This window comes from Lynx rufus, unplaced genomic scaffold (genome assembly GCF_022079265.1).
Source record: "Lynx rufus isolate CCGP_SWC_20201006 ecotype Redwood Valley unplaced genomic scaffold, mLynRuf1.p SCAF_10, whole genome shotgun sequence".
NCBI classification, from domain to species: domain Eukaryota; kingdom Metazoa; phylum Chordata; class Mammalia; order Carnivora; family Felidae; genus Lynx; species Lynx rufus.
This window is the reverse complement of record NW_025814824.1, coordinates 32,052,402-32,079,659: the sequence shown is the minus strand read 5'-3', so window position 1 is coordinate 32,079,659 and position 27,258 is coordinate 32,052,402. Positions and strand designations below refer to the sequence as shown.

General features: G+C 38.5%; 1 pseudogene; it reads left to right on the top strand.

Moving 5' to 3' along the window:
- Positions 1-24,696: 24,696 nt before the first annotated feature.
- On the top strand, positions 24,697-25,967 carry LOC124524229 (60S acidic ribosomal protein P1-like; annotated as a pseudogene).
- The last annotated feature ends 1,291 nt before the right edge of the window (positions 25,968-27,258 follow it).

Below are 27,258 nucleotides of genomic sequence, written 5' to 3'. Positions count from 1 at the left end.
TAAAATTGGTCCTCCTATTGCTGAACCTTTCTGATGGTCTTTGGATCAATTCAGCTGAGATTCCCCCACTGAAGGCAGTTAGGGCTCAACTTTCTGATTACGGGGTCAGTGCTAGTTACAACTTGCTCTGTGAAACAAATTTTAGAGGTTTAAAATAGCACTAGTGACTACACAGCTTCTGTGACATAGGAGTTCTGAATTGGCTCAGTTGGAGAGCCTGAGTTCTGGCTCAGAATTCATTAAGCTATTATAATCAGATGCAGCTCAAACTGGAACAATGAGGACTAGAGCAGTTGGGGATTAGCTAGGCATCTCTCCCTAGGAGACTTTCCCTCAGACTTCTCCATATGATCTCTCTCTTTGGGCTAGTTTGGGCTTTCTCACAGCATGGCTGCCTTGGAGTACTTAGGCTTCTTACATGGTAGTTGAAGACTTCAAGGGTGAGAATTGCACTCAGCAAAGTATAAGCTGTATCACTTTTTATGGCTTTGTTTGAAAGACATATAGCATCATTCTACCATACTCTTTTGACTAAAACATTCACAAAAGCCCACTCAATGTCAGGGGGACAGGATAGATACCCCACCTCTTGATGGGAGGGGTATCAAAATCATGTAAGAAGAACATATGGGATGGAAGATATTGTTGCAGCCATTTTGAGGAAATAGAACGGTAGCATAACTTCTCCATCTAATTTTTTGTATAACCAAAGAGTTTTTAAATTATGACATACAGGGGCACCTGGATGATTCAGTCAATTAAGCATCCGACTTAGGCTCACGTCATGATCTCACCATTCGTGGGTTCGAGCTCCGTGTCGGGAGCTGTGCTGATGGCTCAGAGCCTGTGCTGATGGCTCAGAGCCCGGAGCCTGCTTCAGATTCTGTGTCACCTTTTCTCTGTGCCCCTCCCCTGCTCACACTGTCTGTCTGTCTCAAAAATTAAATAAACATTAGAAAAAAATTTTAACAAAAATAAATTATGAAATACATCAGTAATACAAAAAAGATACAGAGAATAATATAATAAACACTCTTGTATTCACCACCTTGCTTTGGAAATAAAATATTTCAAGTAGTTAAAACCCTCTCTGCTTACATTCTCTTCCTTTTTCAAACAGATAAACATTGTCTTGAATTGGACATTTATTATTATTAGGCCTGTCTTTATGCTTTTAATACATGTACATGACGGCTCAGACCCTGGGCCTGCTTCAGATTCTGTGTCTCTCTGCCCCTCCCCCATTTGTGCTCTGTCTCTATCAAAAATAAATAAGTGTAAAAAAAATACATGTATTTCTAAAAATAGCAAACAACTTTGATGTCTTTTTAAGGTTTATATAACATGATTCTTTATAATATTGAAATTTATGTTTTAACTCAATTTTTTTTCTGAGATTTATTTATGTTACTATCTAACTCTAGTACAAACTCTCTTAAAGGTTCATATGGTAAATATGTTTTCTGGACAAGCGATGTCTTGCAACTTTTCATTGTACAGTTGTAATACAAAAGCAGCTCTATTCAATATGTAAATGAATGATGTGACTGTGTTCTCTTTTCTTTTTTTTTTTGAGAGAGAGAGAGTGCATGAGTTGGGGAGAGGGACAGAGGGGGGAGAGAGAGAATCTCAAGCAGGCTCCATGCCTAGCATGGAACCCAATTTCCACAAGCCTGGGATCATGACCTGGGCCAAAATCAAGAGTCGGATGCTTAACAGACTGAGCCACCTAGACATGGCTCAGTGTGCCTATGTTCTGATTAAACTTTATTTTATAAAAATAAATTCAGAGTGCAGCATTGCTTACCTAAGCCCTAATATAACAATTATAACACTACAGATATCTCGTGTTCCCTAAAACTTACTCTAGGTTATAACCCATCTCCAACCCCATCCCTATCATACTCCTCTGCCTTAAGAAGTTTTGAGCAACACTGACTTAGGAATAAAATTGGCAGATTTGCTAAATTTTGATTTGTGGGAAGCCTCACTTGACTCTTGTTTTCATCTTTTATTCTTGAGGATAAAGGTCAGCAAATTCCTATCTTTAGACCCCTCTAGCCACCATCTTTTGAACTTGACCTGGCGCTTTCTTACCATGCCTTCTCTGCCTAGAACATTTATGTCAAGATTTCCCTCAAATGCCATTTCTTCCAGGCTGCCTTTCCTGATACTCCCCAGCTGAAGGAAATGCTTCTCCTGTATTCTCATACTTAGATCATGTCTCTACTCTTAACACTTAACTCATAGCTGTAATTATTTGTTTGCATGACTGTCTTGCCCCACTAAATTTTTTATTCCCTAGAGGACAAGGAGTCAGTCTCATTATCTTTGTTTCCAACACAAAATTCAGTGCGTGGTACCTAGATATATTTAATAAGTGGTTGTTGAAGGATGGAAGGGAGGGAGGGAGGAATTAGAGTCTTCAGGTATCTAATTGGAGCAAAAAACAAATTTGTGTAATCTGTAGGCCTCTAAATATGGAGATTCCTCTTTCTTCATCATTCTATACCAATTTACCATAGAGCATTTCTTCATGTCCTCCTACCTCTTCTTTGCAGGGAGGCAGATAAATCATGTATTCTTTTATACAGATAAGTATAATTTTTACTAGAAAAAACTTTGCTGTACATTTTCTTATAATCTAAATTACCAGATTTTAAGAGGTTAAACAGCTTTAAAACTATTGCTATTTATGACGGACAAGAAAATTGACATAATCAAAAAATAGATTTTTCTCTAGAATAGTACAGAGAGAGAAAATACAGTGTTTCAATCTCATTAATATAATGTTTAATTTGCTATTAAGATTTACTGCCTGTGAAGGGGAAAACTTATTAACATAAACACTTTCTATAGTAGGGTGTTTCCCCCCATTTTCCAGTTGAAAACACATGTTGATGCTATTTTGCTGATTTGCCTGAGCAAGAAACCCTTTGTAATTGATCCATATCCATTTAGTAATTAGTTTGTTTAATGTAGGTTTAATGAAATTGCGTAGCATAGGGGCACTTGGGTGGCTCAGTTGGTTAAGCATCTGACTTCGGCTCCGGTCATGATCTCACAGTTCATGAGTTTGAGCCCCGTGTCAGGCTCTGTGTTGACAGTTCAGAGCCTGGAGCCTGCTTCAGATTATGTGTCTCCTTTTCTCTCTGCCCCTCCCCCACATAACACTCTGTCTCTCAAAAATAAATAAGAACGTTAAAAATTTTTTTCTTAAAGTGTGTATTATAATGGAAAGATCATGGGCTCCAAAATCAGGGACACTTGAATTTGAACCTGCAATCTGCTAATTACCAGTGTCATAGCATTGGGCAACTTAATTAATTTCTCCGAGCCTTGATTTCTGTATCCAAAATACAGAGCGCCGCAAGAAACAAATGAGACAAAGTCTCATTGAGTAGGCACTTTGTTTTTGTCACAATACCTGAATGCATTCTGTCAATAGAATTTATGCTGGTTTTCAAATGATTCTGTTGGTGATTTGAGATAATAAAGAAATTGTAATGGGAAGCACTGTTGTCATTTTAAATCCATTTATGGATTTATGGATTTATGTTTATGAGCTTGAGGAAGCTCTTTCTGATAGGGTTCCTGTCAGCTCAAGATGGAGATGAATTATGAAGTGCTAACTTTGCTTGGCAAATTTACATATATCTAAATTATTATTGTGTTTCATTAGTTCAACAAATAAATCATAATACTTACAAGGCACTTTAAGGCTTCTAGCCTCTTGTGAAATCCCAGAGGATTTCCAAAACTCAGAAAGATCTACTGTTTGCCTTCTCTCTTCTCATTCCCAGAATCCAAATTTTTTTTTCAATGTTTTTATTTATTTTTGGGACAGAGAGAGACAAAGCATGAATGGGGGAGGTGCAGAGAGAGAGGGAGACACAGAATCAGAAACAGGCTCCAGGCTCCGAGCCATCAGTCCCGAGCCTGACGCGGGGCTCGAACTCACGGACCGCGAGATCATGACCTGGCTGAAGTCGGACGCTTAACCGACTGCGCCACCCAGGCGCCCCTAGAATCCAAATTTAAAATCTAAAACATAACTTTGCAAAGCCAAAAAAAAATCACAAAACAATTGCAAAAATATTTACAGTGATGTAACATTCTCATTTTCTACCTGGTACCTAAAATGATGTTTAAAACATACAAATAAACGAAATATATCTAATGTGCTCCCTACAAAACTATACTATTAAAATTGTATTTTATAAAGTTTCCATACAGTGAGGAATTTTGTTATTACCTTTAGGTTGTTGAAAGAGGTTTTTTTTGTTTTGTTTGTTTTTTAGAGAGAGAGAGAGAGAGAGAGTGCAAGTGAGCAAGGGGCAGAGAGAGAGAGAGAGAGAGAGAATCCCACAAGAGGCACAGAAAGAAAAAGAGACAGAGAGTGAGAGAGAGAAGTGGGGCTCACCTGAAGAGGGGCTCATGTTTTACTCGAAGAGGGACACGAGCTTACCTGATGTAGGGCTCAAGCTCATTGGATGCGGGACTCAAACTCACAAACCATGAGATCATGACCTGAGCCGAAGTCAGACGCTGAGTTGACTGAGCCACACAGGCATCCAAAAGAGAGGGTTTTTTAAAAAGGATATTTAACCCAAGCCATCATTACCTTGATTCCAAGACCAGATAGAGACCCCACTAAAAAGAACTGTAGATCAATTTCCCTGATGAACATGGATGTAAAAATCCTCAACAAGATATTAGCCAACTGAATCCAACAATACATTTAAAATTATTCACCATGACCAAGTGGAATTTATACCTGGGATACAGGGCTGATTCAATATCCACGAAACAATCAGTGTGATTCATCACATCAATAGAAGAAAGGACAAGAACCATATGATCCTCTCAATAGATGCAGAGAAAGCATTTGACAAAATACAGCATCTTTTCTTGATAAAAACCCTCAAAGTAGGGATACAAGGATCATACCTCAAGATCATAAAAGCCATATACAAAAGACCCAACGCTAATATCATCCTTAATGGGGAAAAACTGAAAGCTTTCCCCCTAAAGTCAGGAATAAGTCAGGGATGTCCACTCTCACCACTGCTACTCAACATAGTATTGGAAGTCTTAGCCTCTGCAATCAGACAACACAAAGAAATAAAAGGCATCCAAATTGGCCAGGAGAAGGTCAAACTTTCACTCTTCGCAGATGACATGATACTGTATATGGAAAACCCAAAATATTCCACCAAAAACCTGCTAGAACTGATTCATAAATTCAGTAAAGTTTCAGGATATAAAACCAATGCACAGAAATTGGTTGCATTCCTATACACCAACAATGAAGCAACAGAAAGAGAAATCAAGGAATCGATCCCATTAACAATTGCACCAAAACCCATAAAATACCTAGGAATAAATCTAACCAAAGAGGTGAAAAATCTATACACTGAAAACTATAGAAAGCTTATGAAAGAAATTGAGGAAGATACAAAAAAAATGGAAAAACATTCCTTGCAACCTGGATAGGAAGAACAAATATTGTTAAAATGTCAGTACTACCCAAAGCAATCTACATATTCAATGCAATCCCTATCAAAATAACACCAGCATTCTTCACAGAGCTGGAACAAATAATCCTAAAATTTGTATGGAACCAGAAAAGACCCCAAATAGCCAAAGCAATCTTGAAAAAGAAAACCAAAGCAGGAGGCATCACAATCAGACTTCAAGCTGTACTACAAAGCTGCAATCATCAAGACAGTATGGTATTGGCACAAAAACAGACACTCAGATCAATGAAACAGAATAGAGAACCCAGAAATGGACCCACAAACGTATGGCCAACTAATCTTTGACAAAGCAGGAAAGAATATCTAATGGAATAAAGACAGTCTCTTCAGCAAGTGGTGCTGGGAAAACTGGACAGCGACATGCAGAAGAACGAACCTGGACCACTTTCTTACACCATACACAAAAATAAACTCAAAATGGATGAAAGATCTCAGTGTAAGACAGGAAGCCATCAAAATCCTGGAGGAGAAAGCAGGCAAAAACCTCTCTGATCTTGGCCACAGCAATTTCTTACTCAACATGTCTCCAGAGGCAAAGGAAACAAAAGCAAAAATGAACTATTGGGACCTCATCAAAATAAGAAGCTTCTGCACAGCAAAGAAAACAATCAGCAAAACTAAAAGGCAACCAACAAAATGGGAGAAGATATTTGCAAATGACATGTCAGATAAAGGGTTAGTATCCAAAATCTATAAATAACTTAACAAACTCAACACCCAAAAAACAAACAATCCAGTGAAGAAATGGGCAAAAGACATGAACAGACACTTCACCAAAGAAGACATCCAGATGGCCAACTGACACATGAAAAAGTGCTCAACATCACTCATCATCAGGGAAATACAAGTCAAAACTACAATGAGATACCACCTCACACCTGTCAGAATGGCTAACATTAACAACTCAGGCAACAACCGATGTTGGTGAGGATGCGGAGAAAGAGTATCTCTTTTGCATTGCTGGTGGGAATGCAATCTGGTGCAGCCACTCTGGAAAACAGTATGGAGGTTCCTCAAAAAATTAAAAGTAGAACTACCCTACAACCCAGCAATTGTACTACTAGGTATTTATCCAAGGGATACAGGTATGCTGTGTCGAAGGGACACATGCACCCCAAAGTTTATAGCAGCACTATCAACAGTAGCCAAAGTATGGAAAGGGCCCAAATGTCCATCGATGGATGAATGGATAAAGAAGGTGTGGTATATATATACAATGCAGTAATACTCAATGACCAAAAAGAATGAAATCTTCCCATTTGCAACTATGTAGATGGAACTAGAGGGTATTATGCTAAGTGTAATTAGTCAGTTAGAGAAAGACAAGTGTCACATGAGGACTTAAAGACACAGAACAGGGGCACCTGGGTGGCTCAGTCAGTTCAGCGTCCGACTTCAGCTCAGGTTATGATCTCACAGCTCGTGGGTTTGAGCCCCGCGTTGGGCTCTGTGCTGACAGCTCAGACCCTGGAGCCTGCTTTGGATTCTGTGTCTCCCTCTCTCTCTGTCCCTCCCCCATTTGTGCTCTGTCTCTCTCTCTCTCAAAAATAAGTTAGCATTAAAAAAATTAAAAAAAAAATAAGACAGAGAACAGATGAATGTAAGGGAAGGGAAGCAAAAATAATATAAAAATAGGGAGGGGGACAAAACATAAGACTCTTAAATATGGGGAACAGACAGAGGGTTACTGGAGGGGCTTTGGGAGGAGGAATGGGCTAAATGGGTAAGGGGGATTAAGGAATCTACCCCTGAAATTATTGTTGCACTATATGCTAATTTGGATGTAAATTAAAAAACATTAATTTTAAAAATGCAACTAAAAAAAAGGATATTTAGCTCACATATTTTCTTTTACAAACTACCATGAAGATTTTTTATTATGAACATTAATATAATTTATAGACTACAAAGAATTTTAGTGAAAGACTAGAGTGAGAGATAGCAGAGAGAGCTTTGAGCAAATTGTAGTTTTTCTTGGCTATCAATTTCCTATCTGTAAATTTTAATGAGCAATAAAAGTAGTATTGGGTTAGAGTAAACCAATAGTTCTTAGCTCGTGGTGCAGTGGCTCATAGCTTAAGCTTTGGAGACGGCTTTGGAGTCAACTCTGTGAGGCAAGCCTCAGTTTTCTCAACTGTAATCATTTAGGTACCTAATAGATTTATGGTAATAATAAATGAGATATAATATGTAAGTACTTAACATGCTATTCAGTGAATATTGAGTATCATTAGCAGCAGCAACTATTGGCAGGACTCAGAAACAATTTATGTTTGAGTTTTTCATAATGATAATTAAGAATTTTTTCTTCATCAAGGACTCGTGATATACTTCCTATATTTGTTAGATTTTGCAGCACAACAAGCCACCCTAAAACTCACAGGCTTAAAAAAAACAGCCATTTATTTAACTCATAATTCTCGATGTTAACAATGTGGACTAGGCTCAGCTGAGCAGTTCTTCAGGTTTCAGATGATGGCTGGCTGATCTAGAATGGCCTGACTTGAAATGATCTGTCACTGCACCATTAGGGTCTAGCCTAGCCTGGACTTGTTCACATAGTGAATGTGCAGGGTTCTGAGAAAGCCAGTGGAGCCCTGCAAGGCCTCTTGAGGCCTAGGCTTAGAATTGGCACAATGTCAATTCATCAGTATTGACCAAAGCAAGTCAAAAAGCCAGCCCAAATTCAAGGAGAGAAAAAATGGACTCTTCTTCTTGACAGGAGGAGCTGCAAAGACTCATAAAGGGGTAGGGAGGGAAATAATTATGGCCATTTTTGTAATTAATCTAAATCTAAATCTAATCACCATCTCCTACTAATCCTAGAAGTAATATTTATCCATTGGTATACTTTTCTAGCATTAGTAAGCTTATCACTCTATTTTTCATAATCCTCCAATCTCTCATTCTACCACAGATTGTGGTATGTGTTTTAAATTCATAGCAATAAAAAATGTTTTTAAAAACATCACAACAGGGGCACCTGGGCAGCTCAGTTGGCTAAGCATCCCATGTTGGCTCAGGTCATGATCTCGCGATTCGATTTGTGGGTTCGAGCACGGTGTCAACTCTGTGCTGACAGCTCAGAGCCTGGAGCCTGCTTTGGATTCTGTGTCTCCCTCTCTCTATGCCCTTCCCCTTCTCACGCTACGTCTCTCTCACACAAATAAACAAACATTTAAAAACATTAAAAAGAATATCACAACAATGCTTAGTTTCTTAAAACCTACCACAAGTCCCAGGAGAATGGACTAAAAATAAAAAGACTGATAATGTGAGTGTTAACAAGAGTAAAGAGCAACTGGGACTTTCATACCATGCAGGTGGGAATGCAAATTGATTCAACCAAATTTGAAACCTGGGCAGTTTCTACCTACCCACCCTAAGAGCAATTCCACTCATAGGTATATATGCAATAAAAATTAGTGCATATGTCCAATAAGAAATGTGCAAGAATGTTTGTAGTAGCCTTAGTTATAATAGCTCCAGGTTGGAAACCACCTAAATATCTATACATATGAGAATGAATGAACAAATTGTAATATATCTATACCATGGAATACTACAGAGCAATAAAAAAGAATGGACTATTAATATATGCCACACATGAATGAATCTCAAAAAAAATTATGCTGAGTAAATGAAGGCAGGCACAAAAAGCATATGCTATATGTCTCCTTATATAAAATTCAAGAAAATGCAAATTTAATTCATAGTGTTAGAAGTCAAAACTTTGGGGAGTGAAGGAATTGGCAATGTTGACTGAGAAAACGTCTGGGTAGGAAGAACTTCTCGGTGATAGTAATATTCTATATTGTGATCTGGGTAGTGGCCACAGGCGGGTTTATATATGGAAAAATTACTTCTGATGTGTTCATTTTATGTATATCAAATGTTTATATTATACCTACACTCACATAGTTATATGGATATCCTTCTTTATTTTTATTTTTTTTAATGTTTATTTATTTTTTGAGACAGAGACAAAGCATGAGCAGGGGAGGGGCAGAGAGAGAGGGAGACACAGAATCTGAAACAGGCTGCAGGCTCCGAGTCGTCAGCACAGAGCCCGACGCGGGGCTCGAACTCACGAACTGTGAGATTATGCCCTGAGCCTAAGTCGGATGCTTAACCGACTGAGCCACCCACGTGCCCCTGGATATCCTTCTTAGAAAAAGTGGACTTCTTATTTCTATGGGTAATACAAATGAAAATGTAAATTCTACCCCAGGCTTCAGAGTTGATCTGTAGAGAGAAATTAAAAAACCTTCTGCTTTTCTCTCTCCTTTTTCAGAGATTTATTAGGGAGAAATCCCAGTATAAGAGTTTGATCTGGTCAAAGGTAAAGAAAAGCAAAATTTAAAAGCTTCTGCAGGTTCTGCGATTAAGGATATTGATGAGAGGTTGGTTGTTCTGTATTTTGGGGAAGGTATGGTGGTGTGTGCACAAGCATATGTGTGTGAATGTGTGTGACCATGTGTGTGCACATGTGCGCACACATGTGATGCATGTATGTGTGCCCATGAGTGTCTATGAGGGTGCATGTGTGTTTTCTACTAGATTCCCATAGGGGGAACTAGGAGGCATAGCTTTCCTATAAAATAGCAAAAGTGTATGCTCTAAGTTCCCAAATTCTGCTGAAGATCCTGAGTACTATTATTCTAGATATAACAATGCAATTTTGGGGAAATGTTTACCTTCAAGTGAATTGCTTTAGGTGGAAGTGGGGCACAAGGTACAGAGCCTAGGACCAGTACATGACTCTAAAGTAGGGTTAGAATCTCAGTGTGAAGGTAAATGGAGGGGATCTCTGAGGCAAAGTGACCTTTGAAGGAGGGTGATGGAAGGAAGTCTAGGAACTATGCTGCTCTGTCAAGGGGACACTTGTTTCTATTTTTTGGACCATGTAGCGTCTGGTTCTATGTTTTTTCCTACATTTTAATTCATTCTAGCTTTCTCTGAATTCTTCAGAAAAACATAGTACCCATTCTGCAGCCTTATGTTAGGGGTGTTGTGGGGACAGTGGCAAGGGAATTAAGAGACAAGGCAGTAAACGGAAGAGCAGCCTTACCATCTCTGAGGTCAGTGTAACTGGAACCACAGGGTATAGAGAGGGAGGACAATGATCCTAGAAATTATGAGGCCACCAGGAGTGAAGTGAATTGAACCCCACTATGTGACAACAGAGAAGCTGCTGCAACATAGACAAATGCAGGTGGGGGTGGGAGACAAACCCCCTGAGGTAAGGCAGGGCTGGGAAAGATGAAGGAGAATGAGCAGACACTTGGCTCACAGTGTGATTTTGGATCTTTGATAAAGAGACTAAATGACATGTGAATGAGTAGATCATAAAGAAAGCGACCTATTGGATTTTTTACCATATTTTGAAACATCCCATGCGTGTTTCAATTTTAAAATGCGTGACAATTTTAAAAAGTCGAAATAAAGAGCTAAAATGCATTTGCATTTAGCTTACTGTTATCATGAAAGTATGAGAACAAATTGAAACAAGGTACAAATTTTTTTGGGGCGCCTGGGTGGCGCAGTCGGTTAAGTGTCCGACTTCAGCCAGGTCACGATCTCGCGGTCCGTGAGTTCGAGCCCCGCGTCGGGCTCTGGGCTGATGGCTCAGAGCCTGGAGCCTGTTTCCGATTCTGTGTCTCCCTCTCTCTGCCCCTCCCCCGTTCATGCTCTGTCTCTCTCTGTCCCAAAAATAAATAAACGTTGAAAAAAAAAATTTAAAAAAAAAAAAAATTGAAACAAGGTACAAATTTTAAAGAGTGGGGTTATACTTAAAGTATATTCCTTGAGGATTTAAATTATTCCAAATTATTCATAGATCAGTGGGGGAAATCATGGATTAGAAATAAATGTGGTTTAAATTGTGCATATCTTCACCAACATTATCCATAGTCAGCAAATAGGCTAAATACATTTTAATTGTCAAAAAGACAAAAGAAACTCAACAAGAGTAAATGTAATTGAGACAGGGGCTTGCCCTTGTCAGATTTTGTATTCAGTAATTTCAACAAAACAACCCTTAAAATATTACTGGAAGATTTTTGTATGTCCCATAGTCTTGGAATGTTAGTAAAAATAGAATGTATTCTCCTGAATGTCTCCTTTGAAGCAGAAAGTCCAATCAGGCTAATACTAAATGTAGCATGATTTCCTTCTATCTTTTCTGGGCTCAGTCCTAATCCATATGTAGTGATTAAGATGGTAACTCTGAATGTGGCCCCATTTTGGAGCAGTCAATTCAACCATGGTCATTAAAGCATCCAGACCTACATGGTCATTGTATCTGCTACTGTGTATGGAACAAGTTTATTATTTTCTGTTAAATTATTTTCAGAATTCCTGAAGTCGTTTTTTTTTCCTATCCTCATTAGTAGGCATTTATTTGTGGCTCAAAAATACTTGAATGCTTCAGATATTGTATTAGTTTGCTAGGGTTGCCATAACAAAATACCACAAACTAGGTGGCTTAAACAACAGAAATTTGTTTTCTCACAGTTTGTAGGCTTGAGGTCCACGTTCAAGGTGGTCTTGAATCAAGCAGGTTTGATTCTCCTGTGGCCATTCTTCGTGGCTTGCAGATGGCCACCTAGTTGCTTTGTCTTCACATGGTCTTTTCTCTGTACATGTGCATTCCTAATGCCTTTCCCTCTTATAAGGATATCATTCATATCAATTAGGGTCCTACCCATATGACCTGCTTGACCTTAGTTACTTCTTGAAAGGCTGTGTCTTCAAATACAGTCATATTGGGGGTTATGACTTCAACATGAATTTTGAGGGGAGGGGGACATAATTGAGTTCATAGGATATTGCCACACTCATGAACTTGATGTTTATCATTACCCACTTGCCTTTTAATATTGCAACTTACTGCTAATTATAAACAACAAAATACCTTAAGGAAAGGATGAATTGCTATTGGAAAAAACCTTTGAACTAATTTAGGGATTTTAAAGTTTACTTCAGCCAGGTAGAACCTCAGATTGCTAAGAGCTGAAAGAATTATAACCAGATGTTGAATATTAATGTTAGAAAATTCAGTTATCTTAAATGTTAGTAAAACCATTGGCAAATAAATAACAAAAACAACTGTGAGAAAGAATGTAATGACCTGATCTTTTTTGCTTTGCAAATCTAAGAAAATCTAGATGAGATATTTTTCAGAACTTTTCCTTTTAATGAATCATGTTAAACCCTAAAATACCTAAAGAATTTTGCTTTCTAAAGCTAAATAGTTAAGATGCACTTTCCTTAAAAGAGCAAAGAACTCAAAAATGTAAATAAATAAGTTCTAAAAATATGTAATGAGAGAAGAAAGAACTTTGTATATATGACCTAAAGAGATAGAAATGATACGTATGTTTTAAGAATAGCTATTTTTTTAGAAAATGAGGAAAGAGTACTGAGATAAATCATGTTAAAAGATGATTGCTGCTCTGATTTGGCTTTCCTACTTTTGAAATAAACATGGCATGGATGCCAGAGAAGAAGCCTGTGGTTTTTCTGCAAATCTGGAGTGGCTCTTGTGTGCTGGCAAGTTTGGTGTGCTTGTTCTCAGAGAAATTCTTCCTATTTTGACAGTCCAAACCCTTAATTAGAGTTTAAAATATGATATTATGATCCCATAAAGCTATAGATATAAAAGACACTTTAAGTTTGCTTTTAAAATTAAAGGTAGACAAGAGTTGGTTTTTTGAAAAAATAAACAAAATTGACAAACCTCTAGCCAGGCTTCTCAAAAAGAAAAGGGAGATGACCCAAAGAGATAAAATCATGAATGAAAATGGGATTATTACAACCAATCCCTCAGAGATACAAACAATTACCAGGGAATACTATGAAAAATTATATGCCAACAAATTGGACAACCTGGAAGAAATGGACAAATTCCTAAACACCCACACTCTTCCAAAACTCAATCAGGAGGAAATAGAAAGCTTCAACAGACCCATAACCAGCGAAGAAATTGAATCGGTTATCAAAAATCTCCCAACAAATAAGAGTCCAGGACCAGAAGGCTTCCCAGGAGAGTTCTACCAGACGTTTAAAGCAGAGATAATACCTATCCTTCTCAAGCTATTCCAAGAAATAGAAAGGGAAGAAAAACTTCCAGACTCATTCTATGAAGCCAGCATTACTTTGATTCCTAAACCAAACAGAGACCCAGTAAAAAAAGAGAACTACAGGCCAATATCCCTGATGAATATGGATGCAAAAATTCTCAATAAGATACTAGCAAATCGAATTCAACGGCATATAAAAAGAATTATTCACCATGATCAAGTGGGATTCATTCCTGGGCTGCAGGGCTGGTTCAACATTCGCAAATCAATCAACGTGATCCATCACATTAACAAAAAAAAAGAGAAGAACCATATGATCCTGTCAATCGATGCAGAAAAGGCCTTTGACAAAATCCAGCACCCTTTCTTAATAAAAACCCTTGAGAAAGTCGGGATAGAAGGAACATACTTAAAGATCATAAAAGCCATTTATGAAAAGCCCACAGCTAACATCATCCTCAATGTGGAAAAACTGAGAGCTTTTTCCCTGAGATCAGGAACACGACAGGGATGTCCACTCTCACCACTGTTGTTTAACATAGTGCTGGAAGTTCTAGCATCAGCAATCAGACAACAAAAGGAAATCAAAGGCATCAAAATTGGCAAAGATGAAGTCAAGCTTTCACTTTTTGCAGATGACATGATATCATACATGGAAAATCCGATAGACTCCACCAAAAGTCTGCTAGAACTGGTACATGAATTCAGCAAAGTTGCAGGATACAAAATCAATGTACAGAAATCAGTTGCATTCTTTTTTTTTTTTCAACGTTTATTTATTTTTGGGACAGAGAGAGACAGAGCATGAACGGGGGAGGGGCAGAGAGAGAGGGAGACACAGAATCGGAAGCAGACTCCAGGCTCTGAGCCATCAGCCCAGAGCCTGACGCGGGGCTCGAACTCACAGACCGCGAGATCGTGACCTGGCTGAAGTCGGACGCTTAACCGACGGCGCCACCCAGGCGCCCCAATCAGTTGCATTCTTATACACTAACAATGAAGCAACAGAAAGACAAATAAAGAAACTGATCCCATTCACAATTGCACCAAGAAGCATAAAATACCTAGGAATAAATCTAACCAAAGATGTAAAAGATCTGTATGCTGAAAACTATAGAAAGCTTATGAAGGTAATTGAAGAAGATTTAAAGAAATGGAAAGACATTCCCTGCTCATGGATTGGAAGAATAAATATTGTCAAAATGTCAATACTACCCAAAGCTATCTACACATTCAATGCAATCCCAATCAAAATTGCACGAGCATTCTTCTCGAAACTAGAACAAGCAATCCTAAAATTCATATGGAACCACAAAAGGCCCCGAATAGCCAAAGGAATTTTGAAGAAGAAGACCAAAGCAGAAGGCATCACAATCCCAGACTTTAGCCTCTACTACAAAGCTGTCATCATCAAGACAGCATGGTATTGGCACAAAAACAGACACATAGACCAATGGAATAGAATAGAAACCCCAGAACTAGACCCACAAACGTATGGCCAACTAATCTTTGACAAAGCAGGAAAGAACATCCAATGGACAAAAGACAGTCTCTTCAACAAATGGTGCTGGGAGAACTGGACAGCAACATGCAGAAGCTTGAAACTAGACCACTTTCTCACACCATTCACAAAAATAAACTCAAAATGGATAAAGGACCTAAATGTGAGACAGGAAACCATCAAAACCTTAGAGGAGAAAGCAGGAAAAGACCTTTCTGACCTCAGCCATAGCAATCTCTTACTCGACACATCCCCAAAGGCAAGAGAATTAAAAGCAAAAGTGAATTACTGGAACCTTATGAAGATAAGCTTCTGCACAGCAAAGGAAACAACCAACAAAACTAAAAGGCAACCAACGGAATGGGAAAAGATATTTGCAAATGACATATCGGACAAAGGGCTAGTATCCAAAATCTATAAAGAGCTCACCAAACTCCACACCCGAAAAACAAATAACCCAGTGAAGAAATGGGCAGAAGACATGAATAGACACTTCTCTAAAGAAGACATCCGGATGGCCAACAGGCACATGAAAAGATGTTCAACGTCGCTCCTTATCAGGGAAATACAAATCAAAACCACACTCAGATATCACCTCACGCCAGTCAGAGTGGCCAAAATGAACAAATCAGGAGACTATAGATGCTGGAGAGGATGTGGAGAAACGGGGACCCTCTTGCACTGTTGGTGGGAATGCAAACTGGTACAGCCACTCTGGAAAACAGTGTGGAGGTTCCTCAGAAAATTAAAAATAGACCTACCCTATGACCCAGCAATAGCACTGCTAGGAATTTATCCAAGGGATACAGGAGTACTGATGCATAGGGGCACTTGTACCCCAATGTTCATAGCAGCACTGTCAACAATAGCCAAATTATGGAAAGAGCCTAAATGTCCATCAACTGATGAATGGATAAAGAAATTGTGGTTTATATACACAATGGAATACTACGTGGCAATGAGAAAAAATGAAATATGGCCTTTTGTAGCAACGTGGATGGAACTGGAGAGTGTGATGCTAAGTGAAATAAGCCATACAGAAAAAGACAGATACCATATGGTTTCACTCTTATGTGGATCCTGAGAAACTTAACAGAAACCCATGGGAGAGGGGAAGGAAAAAAAAAAAAAAAGAGGTTAGAGTGGGAGAGAGCCAAAGCATAAGAGACTGTTAAAAACTGAGAACAAACTGAGGGTTGATGGGGGTGGGAGGGAGGGGAGGGTGGGTGATGGGTATTGAGGAGGGCACCTTTTGGGATGAGCACTGGGTGTTGTATGGAAACCAATTTGACAATAAATTTCATATATTAAAAAAATAATAATAAAATAAAATTAAATTAAAGGTAGAAAAATTTGCAATCTGTTCATTTTACAAGCATGGATAACCACAGGTTTTATCCACTGTAAATATTTTAATTTTCCTGGATAATTCATGTATTTTTGTTTCTGCTGTTTAGTGATATTTTCTGAGAGAAAAAAAATGTTTATATACCTGTATGTCTAACTTTAATGGTTTCTATAATGGCTTATAAAAAAAAAAGAAAGAAAGTCTTTCCCCCACTCCCCCTTCTGACATTGGTAAATAAATGCCCTTCAATGATATAAAGCAGTGATAAAAATCTGTTGAAGTAAACACAGAACCCCCATTATGATAAGTATGTTCTAAAGACAACTTTTTAGGAGAAAATTTAGAGAATATTGTTGTAATTTCTATTGAGGTCCACAAAGATAAGTATGATTTTAAGTAGTCAAAGATTCAGAACTGGTCAGTTTTAAAACAGAAATTATTTTCTTTCTCAGCCCCAAAGTTTTTCATTTGTCTTTTATTATCTTTAGTACCTAGGCAATACATATTCATTGTAGAAATTAGAGATAAACAGAATGGGGGAAAATCACTTGAATTTCTACCATCTCTTAGAAAAAAACACTGTGAATTTTTTTTTTGAGAGAGAGAGAGAGAGAGAGAGAAAGGGCTCAAGTGAGCAACGGGCAGAGGGAGAGAGAATCCCAAGGTGGGGGGAGAGAGAGGGAGAGAGAGAGAGAGAGAGAGAGAGAAGTGGGGCTCACCCAAAGTGGGGCTCATGTCCACCAGAAGCGGGGCTCAAGCTCACCTGATCCAGGACTCGAACTCATAAACCATGAGATCAAGACCTGAGCTGAAGTCAGATGCTTAACTGATTAGCCACCCAGGTGCCCCACCACTGTGAATTTTTTAATATAAATACTCTAGTCATTTTTCTATGTGTATGTAATGTTTACTTAACACTTAACAGAATAACCTGAACAATGTTTGTTATTATATAGAGATCTATTTTGATATTTTTGATGGTTTTGCATAATATCTATTGAATGGATAACATATTTAACAAACTCCCAATGGTGGATATTTGGGAAGCTTCTAAGTTTTGCTCGTATAAAAAATACCAACATGAACACACACATGCACACATACGCATATCTATAGCTATATCTGTATATTTACATATCTATCCCTGTCTATCCTTATAAGTGATAAATGATATTTGTTTAGAATAAGTTCCTAGATATATATTCACTGGATTAAAGAACATGCATATTTTGAAAGGTAGAAGCCCTCTTAATCAAAGAGATAAAAGCTGGTAAATGGCCTATTAATCAAAGTAGGTGGCTAAAGAGGGAAGTCATAAAAATATTATGTATATTATTATATATATTTATACACACAGACAAGCATATATATGTATAAAATCTATACATATATCTTAAATATTTTACTTTTACTTAGAAAATATAAATTACAAATGTATTCATTCACCCATTTGAATGAAATTTTAAAGTTTGTTTTTAGGTCAAGGGAATTTATTGTTGTTGCTGTTGTTGTTGACAATGGGACCCATGATTAAAGTTCCACATAATCTTTGTTGGATAAATGACATCTGCAATGAATTGTTTAGGGTTTTTAGTTTCCTTTTTTTTAAGGTGAGGCAAAAACTGAAAAAAATGTATATTCCTCCTCCTATATTTTGCTCCTAATTTGACATTTTTGTGTGTGTGGTATGTCTTTAGAATCTGTCCAAAGCATTTCATTTAGTTTTCCCTGAAACATCTCTTTTTCTTTTCTTTTACATAATACGATTAAATAACATAATTGCAAAACAAGTACAATTGACATAAAAGTGTTAAAATAAAAAGCACTGACTCTTGATAAAAAGAAAATTCAAAATGTCAAGAGCAGATCAAAGAGTAGCCTATAAAGCCTATAAAGTAGCTGGACTCAATGGGTCCAGGCCATCAGTGTGTTTTATAGAAAGAATACAGTGTCAGTTTATCTAATAATTTAGTTAATTCAGGATTGGTTGAGAGAGTTTCTACTAAACTGCTTTCCAATAAAGTACCATTGACTTGCCCTCTTATCAGCAGTATATGAGGGCCTGTCTCCTTCCATTCTAGTTCTCAAACTTCAGTGGATATAAGAATCACTTACACAGCTTGTTAAAAATGCAGATTCTTAACACACCATTTTAACATATTCTGATTTGGGGCAAGTCCCAAGAATTTGCAAAATATCAACCAAAGTGATCAGATCAAAATATTTAACTCAAGGATGAGATTTTATGGTTCTAATTAACCCACAGTCTTCTAAAAAAATTTGGTTAAGGTAACAAAATAACTCATCTAGGTCATTTCTCCTCCTTGATTAATCCCTCCTTGATTAACTCTGGAGAGACAACTTTTTGGAAAAGAATTCTCTTGGTCTAGCTTTTCTGTGATAGAGATTTTGGCAATCTAAATATTCAGATTTATTTTAAAAAATTGAAAACTAGATATTTGAAAATTTTAAATGCATCTTAGCAGTAAGGAGTAGATCCTCTAAAAGCACACCAGGTAGGGTTTTTCAGAGTTGGATTAGGATTCAGAGGTAACTCAGATTTTTTTTTTTAATTTTTAAATTTGAGTATATTTGACATACAATATTTTGTTAGTTTCAGGTGTAAAACCTAGTGATTCAAGTTTTCTATATGTTATGCTATGCTCACCACAAGTGTAGCTGTCACCATACAATGCTATTACGATATCATTGACTATATTCCTTATGCTGTGATTTATTCATTCCATAACCAGAAACTTTCATCTCCCACCCCTTCACTCAATTTGCTCATCCTTCCCATCTGCCTTCTCTCTGGCAACCATCAGTTTGTTCTCTGTATTTATATGTATGGTTGGGCTTTTTGTTTATTTATTCATTTGTTTTGTTTTTTCATTCATATTCCACATATAAGTGAAATTATATGGTATTTATCTCTCTCAGTCTGGCTTATTTCACTTAGCATAATATCCTCTAGGTCCATCCGTATTGTCACAAATAGCACAATCTCATCCCTTTTCATGACTGTGTAATATTTTGTTATATATGTAATATATATGTCATGTAATATATATGTCATATATATCACATATTATTTATTCATCTATTGATGGACACTTAAGTTGCTTCCGTATCTTATCTATTATAAGTAATGCTGCAATAAACATAGTGGTGCACATATCTTTTCAAATTATTCTTTTGTTTTCTTTGGGTAAATACCCAGTAGTGGAATTATTGGATTATATAGTATTTTATTTTTAACTTTTTGAAGAACCTCCATTCTGCTTTTCACAGCAGCTGTACCAATTTACATTCCCACCAATAGTGTATTGTTATGCCCAGAATTCGTGATCCCCAAAGACCACTAGGGAGAGAGGCCCATGCAAAAGCAAAAGAGCCTTTATTCGAGCTAGCTCGAGCTCAATCCCCTACCTGCACCGACGCAGCGGTGAGATACCGGGGAGAGAGAGCGAGTTTCAAAAGGACAAAGGTTTTATTGGGGCCTAGAAACAGTTGGTGAGGTAATGGCTGTGGCCTCAGCTGATTGGCTGGGGAAGGGTCCGAGTCCTGTTAGGCAGGTGGGGGGGGAGTTGCTCAAGGGGAGGAGGTGTGGTCAAGGTGAAGGACACAGAACAAGATGGAGTCTGCCGGCATAGGCCCGCCTTTTCAGTATGAGGGTTCCTTTTTCTCCATATCCTCGCCAACACTTACTATTTCTTGTCTTTTTTATTTTAGGCATTCTGATATGGAGTACATTCTTTCTTATGTATTAAACAATTTCATAGGGGCAATCTCACTTTAGTTTTTATCCAAGTCACTTTGCTATTAAACAGAATTTAAATAAACCTACAGTAAGGTAAATAAAAGAATTTGTTCTCTAAAAACCATGTCTCTTATAAGCCAATGATACTAAAACCTGAATTTATAATAAGGAGGTAATGCTTATTATCTCCTAAAACAAGAACAACAAAATACTCATTTTTTTTTTTTGATAGTAGAAAACCACAGTTAGTTTACTAATACTTTTAGAGGTTTAGGGCCTTAATTAATCTTGACTAAATTGCAGTGTAGCTACCTAGTGTCTTGCAAAGAAGAATGGTGGGGAGCAAGGGGATTTTTATCAGGTTTTTTGTTTTTTTGGGGGGGTTTGAGAGGTGGTAGTCAGCTGCAAAGGAAGATGATTTTTTCACTGGGATGAATGTTTCTGAAATTTTCTTGCCAACCTAGGGCCCTAGGAAGCCAAGGCTGGAAGCCAAGGCTGGCCTGATGGTGTTAATGGATGTTAGGAGGAGAGAATGCCCAGAGGTCAGGGAAGGGTTGAAAAGTAAAGAGACTTTCTGGCTCTAGGAGACTGAAGTAGGAGTCTTATTTTAAGGTGCCTGAGGCTTCCATCTGTGAGTCAGGCAGGAAGTGTTAAAGGCCTCAGCTTTCTCAGAGAAGTGTGGGAGTAAATATACATGAGCTTCAGGCTTAAAGTCCAGGGCTTCACTGAAGATGACATTTGGTGAGGGAATTACCCTTGGGAACAAAGATTTGGTATCAGAGGGTCTCTTAGTGAAGTTCAACATATAAAGGAACTAATATTTATTGAATGATTTATTATATACATCTTTTCATTTAAAATTGTTATCATCCCTCAAGAAGTTAAAAAAATGGTTGACATAAAAGATAAAGGGATTGCAGTAAAAGGCATCATCTTTATAAGGCTTGCTTTTGTATTCATAATTTGGGACTTAACGACTAGAGAATTGGCTGATGTCAGACAGTGCTGTGTATCAGACACCTTAGTCTGTAGTACATGATGTTCTGACAGAGTTTCTTTCCTTGACCATATTCAGGGTCCCCTTAAGACCTCTTTTCCACCAGGCCTCAACCTTGGTTTATAAAGACTGCAGACTCTCAGCATAAACAATTTTATTCACTGTCTCCCAGCACCCCCAAGACTGGAACAAACTCTAGCAGGTTTCTACAAGCTCAAAGCCATATACCTGGGAAGTTCCTGCTTGGGAGAGCTCAAGTCTGCCAAAATAATTTACTGTTTATTTCAGTCAACACCTGACAATAGGGCCACTGACTCCCAGTCTCTGTGAGAGGGTAGAAGCCTAACTTTGATAAGTATCAGTCAGCAAACTCAGATGGCCTATTCACATTGACCAACTTACTGACTTTTTTGTAATCTCCCATTTTCCAGACTGTCAAGCTCCTACTTATTCTTTTTCCTTACTCCCTCATTCTCCCTTTAAAATGCCTAGTCACTTCTACGTGAATCAAAGCTAAACTCAATTTATAGTGGATTCTTTTCCCAACTGCGGTAGTTATTGAGTAAATCTGTCTTTACTGCCTTTAACTAGAGTCTGGCTTTGTTTCTCTTTGGCAGTTTTCATAATAAGTTGGAATGGCTCTAGTTGTGAGATGATATTTCCCCCACGTCCCCATTTGTGCTATGGCTGTACCAGACATAGCTTATGGATCTTCTCAGATTGATTCAACCCCACAGGTTCCATGGTTCTTGGTTGCTATCACAGTAACTCTAGGGTCTTGTCTAATCCATCTGGAACCAGTGGACATTCAGAGGGAATGTGGAAGTGCAGGGACATTAATGCTGTGTGGGCAAACTTGAGTAAAGGAAAACAGGAAACAAGAAGGAATCAGCAGGTAAATTGCCTATCTTTCTTTCTAACAGAAGATTTCAAGACATGGTGGCTCCATATGGCCTTTTCTAGAGAGGTCCTGTGACACTGAGTAATCCATTGTGTGCTTTTTGAAGCTATGATCAGCTAAGTAATGTACTATTGTGTTTGCCTTCTCTCCTTACCTGATGGAATCCTCTTTTTCTTCATTCTTGCTTCCCTGAGATTGCACTCCCCAATAAAACATTAGCACAAAATTTTTGCCTCAGGCCCTGGGTTTTTTTTTTTTTTTTTGGAAATTGAGGCTAAGAAAATGGATTCCAGGATTAGCCCTGAAAAGAAAACCCTCAGGATGGAATTTTTGAGTTGGGTTACCTACTTAACTAAAGACAATAAAGATCCTATTTCTGGTGGTAAGTGGGGTATTAAATGATCCCTGGCAGTGAAATCACAATTAATGAAGTTTTGCCTGTGGTTAGTTGGGAGGAGATGCAAGGTGGAGGGCAGCATATTTTCCTTAGCTGCCTCTAAAGTAGTTGATCTCTCCAGGGAAGCAAAGTCTGCATTGGTTTAATGGTCATGAACTCCTTTAGTTTTTGTTTGTCTGGGAAAGTCTTTATCTTTCCTTCTATTCTGAAAGACAGACTTGCTGGATAAAGGATTCTTAGCTGTATATTTTTCCAATTCAGCACATTGAATATTTCCTGCCTCTCCCTTCTGGCCTGCCAAGTTTCAGTGGATAGGTCTGCTACTACCCGTATGTGACTAACCTTATAGGTTAAGGATCGTTTGCCATTAGCTGCTTTCAGAATTCTCTATCTTTGTATTTTGCCAGTTTCACTATGATATGTCATGGTGTTAACCTGTTTTTTTTATTGTGAAGGGAATTCGCTGTGCCTCCTGGACTTGGTTGCTTGTTTCCTTCTCCAGATTAGGGTAGTTCTCCGCTATAATTTGTTCAAATAAACCTTCTGCCCCTTTCTCTCACTCTTCTTCTGGAACTTCTCTAATACAGATTTGTTTTGTTTTATGGAATCACTTAGCTCTCTAATTCTTCCCCTCATGATCTAGTAATTTCCTTTCCCTTTTTTTTTCAGCTTCATCATTTTCCATAATTTTATCTTCTGTTTCACCTATTATCTCCTCTGCTTCTTTCATCCTCGCTGTCACTGTACCTAGTTTATTTTGCATTTCATTTATAGCATTTCTTAATTCATTGTGACTGTTTCTTAGGTCTTTGATCTCTGCAGCAATAGATTCTCTCCTGTCTTCTATGCTTTTTTCAAGCCCAGCTATTAGTCTTATGATTGTTATTCTAAATTCTTATTCAGATATATTGTTTATATCTGTTTTGGACAATTCTCTGTCATTTTTTCCTGAATTTTCTTTTGAGGCAAATTCTTCCATTTCATCAGTTTGGCTAGGTTTCTGTCTTTTACATGTTTTATTTATTTATTTATTTTTTAATTTTTTTTTAATGTTTATTTATTTTTGAGATAGAGAGAGAGACAGAGCATGAACGGGGGAGGGTCAGAGAGAGAGGGAGACACAGAATCTGAAGCAGGCTCCAGGCTCCGAGCTGTCAGCACAGAGTGCGACATGGGGCTGGAACTCACAGACTGTGAGATCATGACCTGAGCCGAAGTCGGACGCTCAACCGACTGAGCCACCCAGGCACCCCTCTTTTACATGTTTTAATAACTTGTTATATGTCCTGCACCTGCAAGTACTACTATATTAAAAAGGGGTCACACACTGTCCACAGCCTGGCACTTTAGGAAGTGTTTTTGAAGTGTGTTGCATGCACTCTGTTGTTGCGTATTTGGCTGCTCTGTCCCACTGGTCAGTCCTCTGCAAAGCTCCTGCTTGCTAGTAGTGGTGGAGTATTTGGACCTTCAACTAGGTGTGCTTTGATTTGTTCATTGAGGTAACCCTGGAAAAACAGGAAAGGAGGGGGAAGCCTGATCCCATACAAAAGAAAAATGAAAGGGAAGAAAAGAAGACCAAGCAGAGAGTCAAGCAAACTATAATGCTTAATCCAGAGAGAGAAAGGAAAATAAAGAAGCAGAAGATATAGAAAAGGTGTAAAAAGAATAGAGTAAAAATGCCTGATTAAACAAACAAAATGGAAAAAAAAGTGTGTGTGTATATATATATATATACACATACATGTACATATATGCATACATATGTATATACATATATGCATACATATGTATATACATATACATACACATACATACATATATGCATACATATTATATATGTATGTATATATGTATGTGTATGTATATATGTAATATAATATGTATATATGTAATAATATATGTAATATAATATGTATGTATATATGTAACAAGAATTGACCAAAAACAAATCAGAAACTATGCACCTTATTCCAAAAGAGAAAAAGAAGAGGGTAGAAGGAAAAAGAAAAGAGAAGAGAAGACCAAACAGACAAATTGACAGATGGACAAACAGGTAGACAAAAACAAAAAACAGTTGTCTTTTGGTGACTGGGACCAGTGGCTGTGTTGGTCTGAGGAGAGGCCTTCTGGTTGGCTCAGTGTCAGTCTTCCTCAAGTAAGCAGTTGCCATGCAAGGAGGGGTGGGGTTTGGTGTAAGAGGTCCCGCCTCCATTGGGGGCTGCCGTGCTGCTCCCTTAAGTCCCATGTGTTGCTGCTGGGGAGAAAAATGGCAACACTCCAATCTCTCCTTCCGGGTGGACCGGGTGTCTCCAACCATGCTATTCAGGCAGCCCTCTCAGAACTGGCGTGTGTGATCAGCTTGCCTGGCTCCACAGTTATCCTTCATCTTCTAGGTGCTTAGCTGGCATTCGAAACCCGATGCCTTAAAGGGCCCTGCACCACGCAAACCCTGTTCAGGTGTAGTGCCCTGCAGATAAAAGGCCTTTGGCTGGTGCCTGCAGGGCCTTTCATCCTTGGCAATATACCCTCTTCCCACAGAACTCTAGGAAGGAGACTGTCCTCTCCCAGTGCTCCCCTGAGATTGCTATAGCACCCCAGGGCTGGCTCCTTCTCCATCAGGTGCATGCCTCTTCTGTAAACTGTGGCCTGAAGAAAGTCAGACTTTTGAAACCTCTGAAATTTCAGCTCCTAGGGCTGTTTGCAAAATAGAAACTGGCCTCTCCGTATTTCTCATTCCCCAGTCCTTGGTCCGGGGAGGTTTTCCTTCATAATATTTCAATACTGTAATTTCACATCCCCTCTGTCTTTCTCTTCCTTTTGTTTCTCCACAGAAGCAGTTCCCTCCCCTTCATGCCTAAGCTGTTTTATCTCCCCGAATGCACATACATGCACTTCTATCTCACCAAGCTTATTTCCCTCCACCTATAGAGATCCTTCTGCCACTCCACAGATTGAATTCCTGGGTGTTCCAAGTGATCTAACTTGGATACAACTGTGTTGGAAGGATGAGGGGAAATCCCAACCCCCCTACTTTTCCACCATCTTTACTCCTCCCAGGGAAATCTGCATTGGGGTGTGGCCCAGCAGCACCCACTCAGCAATCTCCCACACCATAGCCTCTGTCTAGGAGCTCGCCTGCTTCTACTGGCCCTCATCCTGCATGATGATGAGGTGACAGTCTCGGAGGATAAGATCAATGCCCTTATTAAAGCAGCAGGTATAAATGTTGAACCTTTCTGGATGGGCTTGCTTGCAAAGGCCATGGCCAATGTCAATATTGGGAGCCTCATCTGCACTGTAGGGTTGATGGACCTGCCCCAGCAGCTGGCACTGCACTGCTCCTTCTACCATGGCTGTGCCAGCTGAGAAGAAAGTGGAAACAAAGAAAGAAGAATCAGAGGAGTCTGATGATGACACAGGCTTTGGTCTTTTTGAATAAACCTCTTCTGTAAACTGTTCAATAAAAAACTGAATTCTTAAAGAAAAATAAAATAAAATAAAATTATATACTCTGGGCAGCTAATGGCTAACTTAAGGGATCCTCTGAAAACCAGCAGGATCAATGGCAGTCTGGCCTCAGGGTAGAATGGGTTGAAAATCAGATCCAGATTCTAATTATAAGCACAGTAAAGATATAAAGGAATTTAAATTTGTAGCTTAATATGTATATACTATATTAAAACCAGGAGCCAGGTAGGAAAGAGGGCACAAAAAATCTGTTATGAGGATATTTAAATGGGTAAACCTAAGAACCCTCAACTAAAAATTTCCCTGAAATATTCCTGGGACAGTGGAATATACCTGTTTCCTTTGCTAAAGGAAAACACCCTCCCCTTTCCTAAATCTGTACAATGCCCTCACCTAAAGCAGGTGCCTAATAAGATGATACTTGTTCTCTTTAAAAGCTGCCTCTGCCACAACTCATCACATCCAGGCCAATAACCAGGGTCATAATTCAGCATAGCCTGAGAGAAAAGGTACAGTCCCTGCTTAGGGAAGAAACAGACTACCTATTAAATGACAGAATCTGGCCATTACATATATTAGCAGAGAACAAGGGAATATGTATAGGAGTGAATTTTGAGAATAGATCAGGGGAATATAAGGCTGGACAGGAGAGAAGTCACAGGTATGGGGGTATCTTCCATGACTCAGGATTCAATGTTCCAGGACCTAGAGTTGCTCTAAACAAACTGCCAGGTTGGCTTCTTTAAACTTGGTCATGACAATGGCCCAGGGTATGTGAGGTGAAGTTGCCAGTTGTATTGGCATTATATTGAGCAGTGAGGACATATGGATCAGGAAGGCAAGAATATTAGAATGGATTTACTATGTACAACCTGAGAACCTGTTGCTGATTATGTTCCCTGAAAGACTCAGAGCTCACTCCTATCTCTAAGACAATAGGAAATATACTAGTGCTGGGTATTCCAGTTTCTTTAGGAAGCTTAGTGGTGCCTGTTTTCTGCAAGTGATGCTTGTAAATGTGGAATGGAAATTAGGCTGCCTAATATTAATGAGGATAATGGGATTCCAGAATGACAGACACCTATGGCAGGACTTAATTCTCAGAGGCAAGATGTACATAATTAACACAATGGACATCAAAATCAGAATAGCAGTTAGAGTGTATTGGCCGCGATGTACCTATAGTGATTTTAGGGGCAAGATACATGGAGAACTATCAGGCATTGCTTGATTTGGATAACAGAAAATTTGAGAGCTGGAAA